This window comes from Odocoileus virginianus, chromosome 13 (assembly GCF_023699985.2).
Source record: "Odocoileus virginianus isolate 20LAN1187 ecotype Illinois chromosome 13, Ovbor_1.2, whole genome shotgun sequence".
NCBI lineage: Eukaryota > Metazoa > Chordata > Mammalia > Artiodactyla > Cervidae > Odocoileus > Odocoileus virginianus.
This window is the reverse complement of record NC_069686.1, coordinates 51,733,693-51,740,779: the sequence shown is the minus strand read 5'-3', so window position 1 is coordinate 51,740,779 and position 7,087 is coordinate 51,733,693. Positions and strand designations below refer to the sequence as shown.

The following is a 7,087-nucleotide window of genomic DNA, read 5'->3' as shown; positions in this document are numbered from 1 at the left end:
CCCAGGACTGATCTCCTTTAGGATGGACTTGTTGGACCTCCTTGCAGTCCAAGGGACTCTCAAGAGTCTTCTCCAACACCACAGTTCAAGAGCATCAATTCTTCGGCGCTCAGCTTTCTTTATGGTCCAACTCTCACATCCATACCAGGCTACTGGAAAAACCATAGCCTTGACTAGATGGACTTTTGTTGGTAAAGTAATATCTCTGCTTTTTAGTATGCTGTCTAGGTTTGTCATAACTTTCCTTCCACAGAGGAAGCGTCTTTTTATTTCATGGCTGCAGTCACCATCTGCAGTGATTTTTGGAGCCCCCCAAAATAAAGTCAGCCACTGTTTCCACTGTTTCCCCATCTATTTCCCATGAAGTGATGGGACCGGATGCTATGATCTTAGTTTTCTGAATGTTGAGCTTTAAGCCAACTTTTTCACTCTCCTCTTTCACTTTCATCAAGAGGCTCTTCAGTTCTTCACTTTCTGCCCTATGGGTGGTGTCATCTGCCTATCTGAGGTTATTGATATTTCTTCCAGCAGTCTTGGTTCCAGCTTGTGCTTCTTCCAGCCCAACATTTCTCATGATGTACTCACGATGTTCTCATGATGTAATCATGGTGACAATATACAGTCTTGATGTACTCCTTTTCCTATTTGGAACCAGTCTGTTGTTCCATGTCCAGTTCTAACTGTTGCTTCCTGACCTGCATACAGGTCAGCATACAGGTTTTCAAGAGGCACGTCTGGTGGTCTGGTATTCCCATGTCTTTCAGAATTTTCCACAGTTTATTGTGATCCACACAGTCAAAGCCTTTGGCATAGTCAATAGTTAGGTGAGAGTAAGAGAATTCATGAAGTTGTCCTTCATACCTGAGAACTAACAGCAAGAATTAATGAAGATGCTGCTGCTAAGCCACTTCAGTCTTGTCTGACTCTGAGAGACCCCATAGACGTCAGCCCACCAGGCTTCCCCATCCCTGGGGTTCTCCAGGCAAGAACACTGGAGTGGGTTGCCATTTCCTTCTCCAAAGTATGAAAGTGAAAAGTGAAAGTGAGGTCACTCAGTTGTGTCTGACTCTTGGCGACCCCATGGATCGCAGCCTACCAGGCTCCTCCATCCATGGGATTTTCCAGGCAAGAGTACTGGAGTGGGATGCCATTGCTCTCTCCATTAATGAGGATAGAGGGAGGCAAAAGAAGTACTTTCAGACTTTGAGGCCATGTTAGATAGAATGCGATACTGCTGGTTTTATTTATTTGTTTGAGTGTCAGTGGGATTTGATAATATTTGCACATAAGGTTGGTTGTAAGCCAAGCACTTCTAAGATATCTGCGTAACAGGTGGCAGAGATGCCCCTCTGGGTTTTAAGATATATATTTTTTGTTAACTGTATAGTATTTGTCTTCAAGATGAGAGTGAACACATTTGACTCAAATTAAAGCACATTCACCTTAAGAATGGGCTTCCCTGGTAGCTCAGCAGGTACAGAATCCATCTGTAATGCAGGAGACTCCGGTTCGATTCCTGGGTCGGAAACATCTGTTGTAGAAGGGATGGTCTACCCACTCCAGTAGTCTTGGGCTTCTCTGCTGGCTCTGCTGGTAAAGAATCCTCCTGCAGTGCAGGAGACCTGGGTTCAATCCCTGGTTTGGGAAGATCCCTTGGAGAAGGGAAAGGCTACCCACTCCAGTATTCTGGCCAGGAGAATTCCATGGACTGTATAGTCCTTGGGGTCACAAAGAGTCAGACACGACTGAGCGACTTTCACTTTCAGCTTAAGAATATCACCCCCCCTCTTTTTTTTGGAATGTCAAAGGATCTTTAGAGATTATAAATGTAGAGTGAGGGTAAAATGAGAAGAGTACTTTCCTATTTTCATCTCATTGTTTGCTTTCTTAATTCAGGTATACAAGTGAAAAACTGATTAAAATACAAAGAAATACACATAAACAGTTCAAGCCAAATTCATAACTCTTAAGAGATGGTATGAGAATTTAATAATACACTTTTTTTCAATCTAGTAAATCGTTACAAATCCACTTAATAAGTTTGTTAAAAAAAAACACAAAACACCCCAGCAGGATGGTCTCCCATGTGTTCTCCCATTCACTGTATGTGTATATATGTGTGTGGGTTTTATTTTCATATCAGTTATTGCTTGTTTCTCGTATTATGTATAATTCACCACGTACTCAACCCTCACCTCCACTGCTGTCCCCCTACTCCCAGTCAGAGACACTGCTCCAGTTTAAAGTTACCTGAGTCGAAAACTTTTATCAGCTTGATTATAATACCTTGTCTGCAGTTGAACTTTATAAATGTTTGTATCAATAGATTTAAATATAATTAGGTATCTTAAGTTGATTTGAGATAATTAAACTTACAACTCAAGAAAAATTTAGAGAAAGATTTAGAAAAATAAACTTTCTTTTCAAAAAATTCAGATATATTCTACTTCAAGTTAAAATTCTGTCAAAACTTTGACTTGAATAAAATTTCTTTCCTTTATGTCTTGGATGAGAAGTGATTACAGTCTGATAGCTGAGAGATAACTTTATGAAATGAACTGATGACTCACTCCTCATGTCTGTGTCCCAGTGAATACCAGATCCCAGTCTCAGCACTGGCATCAGCTGATTTGATCATCAGCACTGAACTGTCCTCATCCTTCTTGATACTCTCTCATATTTTTCCTCTAGGCAGAGGCATGTCTTAAGAGCTATTTGAGGAACTTGTGTTTCTACTAGAACTTGTGTTTCTAGTTAAGAGAATTGATTTTCAAAGCTATGCTAATTAACACTTTCCTGTTTTGAATTCTACCGTAGAAGAACTGGTAGTGTAATTGCTAAGAATAAAGAATGGTGGTTTAGTCAAGCTTTGTCCGAGCCCTCCAGGCTCCTTTGTCTGTGGAATTGCCCAGGCAAGAATACTGGAGGGGGTTGCCATTTCCTTCTCCAGGGGATCTTCTGGACCCAGGAATTGAACCCAGGTCTCCTGCATTGCAGGCGGATTCCTTAGGGAAGACCTAAGTATGAAGAATATTAACCCCCCAAAAAATGTTTTGTAGTATGCTCTTGTTTTATCAAGCCTTATTAAAATTACCTCACTGAAGAACTTTTTCACAGAGCTGGCCGTCTGCTCACCCATTTTGTTTCACGGTAAATGCGTAACGTCTCTTACTTCACAGAGGCCAGTGTCCTGACCTGACCTTCGTTTCTAGATAACCCACATGGTCTCATTTTTATGCTTTTTCTGATATGTGGGGGATGGTTAAAAGAAGATGTAGAACTAAGCACATTTAACCTTTTTAAAAATTTAAAAGTTTTTTAAAACCTTAAAAAACTTTAAAAATCTTTTTAGTCAATTCCTGTTTTGACTTGGTGATTGTAATCCTTTTATAACTGTCTTTTGTATGTCTAGACTTGAATTTACAATTGGCTTTTCTCCTTTCTCTTTAAGCCCCTTGCTATCGCCTGCCCTTATTTTCATAGATAAATTTTTCTCCTATCTTTGTGAAGATATTGAGGCTGTTTATAAGTTGGAGGGTCACTGATTTATCCGTGAGTAATTTAAAAACCTCCCCCAGTACTCATGCTCTTTGTCTTCTACCAGTCTCAAGTGAAGGAATGTCCCTTTTCTTCAAACCTAGTCCATTTCTCTTTAGACTGTTGATCCCTGACTGTGTACCAGGGGCTGTGATAGGATTTCTGGGAGACACAAGTGATGACAGAATTCTCACTTGCCCTATAGCTTTCTGACCTGTGCTTATGATCCCAATTCCTGCCGCTTCCATTATTCTCATCCTTGTCATTTGTGCATTTTTCTTTATATTTCTAGAAATAGAGAAATGTTAAGTGGAAAGGGAGAAGATTGCTTTCCTTCAAGGAGATAAGAAGAGGGAGAGTCATTCAAATTATACCTTTTCTTTCTTTCCATTTGGGAAGAGTTCAGAAAGGAGTATGTTACCTCTCTCAGGCTGTCAGGTATGTGCTGGCAGGAAAAGAGGCTGAAGCTCTCTGTGGTAAGGATTCTTGTATCTGATTTATTAATCCCAACCTCTCAATAAGTTTAAATCCAGTGATTCCTTATTTCATTTGTATGAGCTATATATGTGTGTGAAGTTTACATATATTTCTACTCCATTTATATACCAATACATTCCTCTTGAAATCTGGTACTAATATATAGTTTAAAGTGCTGTGTTTACTTTTATGAGTTTGTGTGTGTTCATTCCTAAATTTAGGGCAAAAACCAGCTTGATCCTGTTGGTGGGTGAAAAGTTTTTTTTATTGTAGTAAAAAAACATAACACAAAATTTACCATCTTAACCATTTTGTGTACAGTTCAGTGGTGTTAAGTACGTTCACATCGTGCAACCAGTGTCCAGAACTCTGGCAGAACCAAAGCTCTGTAATCAAATACTCCCTGTTCCCTTCTTCCCCAGGTTTTGGCGGTGGGCATTCTGTTTTGTCTCCATGAATTTGACTCTTCTGGGTATCTCATACAGTATTTTTCTGTTTGTGACTGGCTTATTTCACTTAGCATAATGTCCTCAAGGTTTATCCTATTTTAGCATGGGTCAGAATTTGCTTTTTTAAGGCTAAATAATAATCTGTTTTCTGTATATACCACATTTTGTTTATTTGTTCATCTCGATGGGCATCTGGGTTGTTTCCCTCTTTTGGCTATTGTGAATAATACTGCTGTGAACATGGGTGTACAAATGTCTATTTTCAGACCTCAATTTCAGTTCTTTTGGGTGTGTAACCTAGAAGTGGAATTACTAGATTATATAGTACAGACATACCTTGCTTTATTGCACTTCACAGATACAGTGTTGTTTTTTTTGTTTTATTTTTACAAATTGAAGGTTTGTAACAACCCTTCATCAGGTGAGTCTGCCAGCACCATTTTTCCAACATTTGCTCATTTTGTGTCATATTTTGGTAATTTTCCAAATATTTCACACTTTTTCATTATTATGTTACAATGATCTTTGAAAATACTACTACAACTGGGTAAAGGGTCAGATGAGAGTTGGCATGTTTTAGCAACAAATTATTTTTTAATTAAGATATATACATGTTTTTCTGGGCCTAATGTGATTGCACACTTAATTGACTATTTGTTACTGTTGTTGTTTTAGTTGCTAAGTTGTGTCTGACTCTTATGGGACTCTTTGAACTGTAGCCTGCCAGGCTCCTCTGTCCATGGGTTTTTCTAGCAAGAATACTGGAGTGGGTTGCCATTTCCTTCCACACGGGATCTTCCCTACCCAGGTATCCAACCTGCATCTCCTGCATTGCAGGCAGAAACTTTAATACTGAGCCACTAGCAAAGTCCTACTAGACTGTGATATACTGTAAATGTGACTTGTGCTCTGGGCAACCAAAAGGTCTTTTTGACTCACTTTGTTGTAGTTGTATGGATATGAAACTGCAGTATGACTGAGGTATGCCTGTAATTAAATTTAAGTTTTTGTGGAATAACCATACTATAAACGGTGCCTATACCATTTTACATTTCCACCAGTAATGCACAGGGGTTCTAGTTTCTCCACATTCACACCAACTCTGTTATTTTCTGCTCTCTTAATAGTAAGACTCATAATAAGGGTTAGATGTTATCTCTTTCTTGTTTGTATTTTCCTAGTGATCATTGAGGCTGAGCATCTTTGCATGTGCTTCTTTAGCCGTTTGTGTATTTAATTTGGAGAAATTTCAGATCCTTTTCCCATTTTTTAGCACAGTTGTTTGGTTTTTTGATTGTTGTGTTAGAGGTGTGTTTTTTTATCATAGCTTTCTTGGGCCTCAGTTTTAAATAATTCTTTTTGAAAATGAGACTTTATTATTATTTAATGACACAAAATGTATTAAAATGTGCTGTACATGTAGCTAGAAGCCTAAATATTGGGCCCTTCATAAAGTAATAATATAATGAGGCATATTAGTGTTTTTTTTCTTAGCAACAATTGAAGCTGTTTATCATAGTAAAATTAAATACTGTGTAGCTTCAAGCTGTATCCAGAGGTTTACATTGGACATGAAAAAATACACATTATATGTGGTTTTCAGATTAGCTAGTGTTCAGTCAGTTCTTAATAAATCAATCAAAGAGTGTAATTACAAGGTTTTTTATCCTCAATTAAAATTCTGCCTTAATAGATATATAAGAAGCATTATAAACTTTTATAATTTGAACTTTTCAAGTTTACCACTTAGTCATATTAAGGTTAAAATGTAAAGCATCTAAGAAATGCTGATACTTAAATTAGATACCTGTGTCAGTTGGCTATTTTGTAATTATCTAAGTCTGTACATCTAGGATAAATTCAGTATTTTTTTAAAAAGCTTTTCAGTGCTCGCTTCGGCAGCACACATACTAAAATGGAATGATACAGAGAAGATTAGCATGGCCCCTGCGCAAGGATGACACGCAAATTCGTGAAGCATTCCATATTTTTTTAATCTCAAAAATATACAAGCAGCTCCTGCAGCTCAATTCCAGAAAAATAAATGACCCAGTCAAAAAACGGGCCAAAGAACTAAACAGGCATTTCTCCAAAGAAGACATACAGATGGCTAACAAACACATGAAAAGATGCTCAACATCACTCATTATCAGAGAAATGCAAATCAGAACCACAATGAGGTACCATTACACGCCAGTCAGGATGGCTGCTATCCAAAAGTCTACAAGCAATAAATGCTGGAGAGGGTGTGGAGAAAAGGGAATCCTCTTACACTGTTGGTAGGAATGCAAATTAGTACAGCCACTATGGAAAACAGTGTGGGGATTCCTTAAAAAACTGGAAATAGAACTACCATATGACCCAGCAATCCCACTGCTGGGCATACACACCGAAGAAACTAGATCTGAAAGAGACATGTGCACCCCAGTGTTCATCGCAGCACTGTTTATCATAGGCAGGACATGGAAGCAACCTAGATGCCCGTAGCAGGCGAATGGATAAGGAAGCTATGGTACATATACACAATGGAATATTATTCAGCCATTAAAAAGAATTCATTTGAATGAGTTCTAATAAGATGGATGAAACTGGAGCCCATCATACAGAGCAAAGTAAGCTAGAAA

At 38.3% G+C, this 7,087-nt stretch overlaps 1 non-coding gene across 1 annotated transcript; it reads left to right on the top strand.

Annotated features, from left to right (window-relative positions):
* Window positions 1-6,349: 6,349 nt before the first annotated feature.
* On the top strand, window positions 6,350-6,455 carry LOC139038140 (U6 spliceosomal RNA). Its single transcript, XR_011491083.1, has one exon. It is a non-coding gene; the product is annotated as a U6 spliceosomal RNA (small nuclear RNA).
* Window positions 6,456-7,087: the final 632 nt, after the last annotated feature.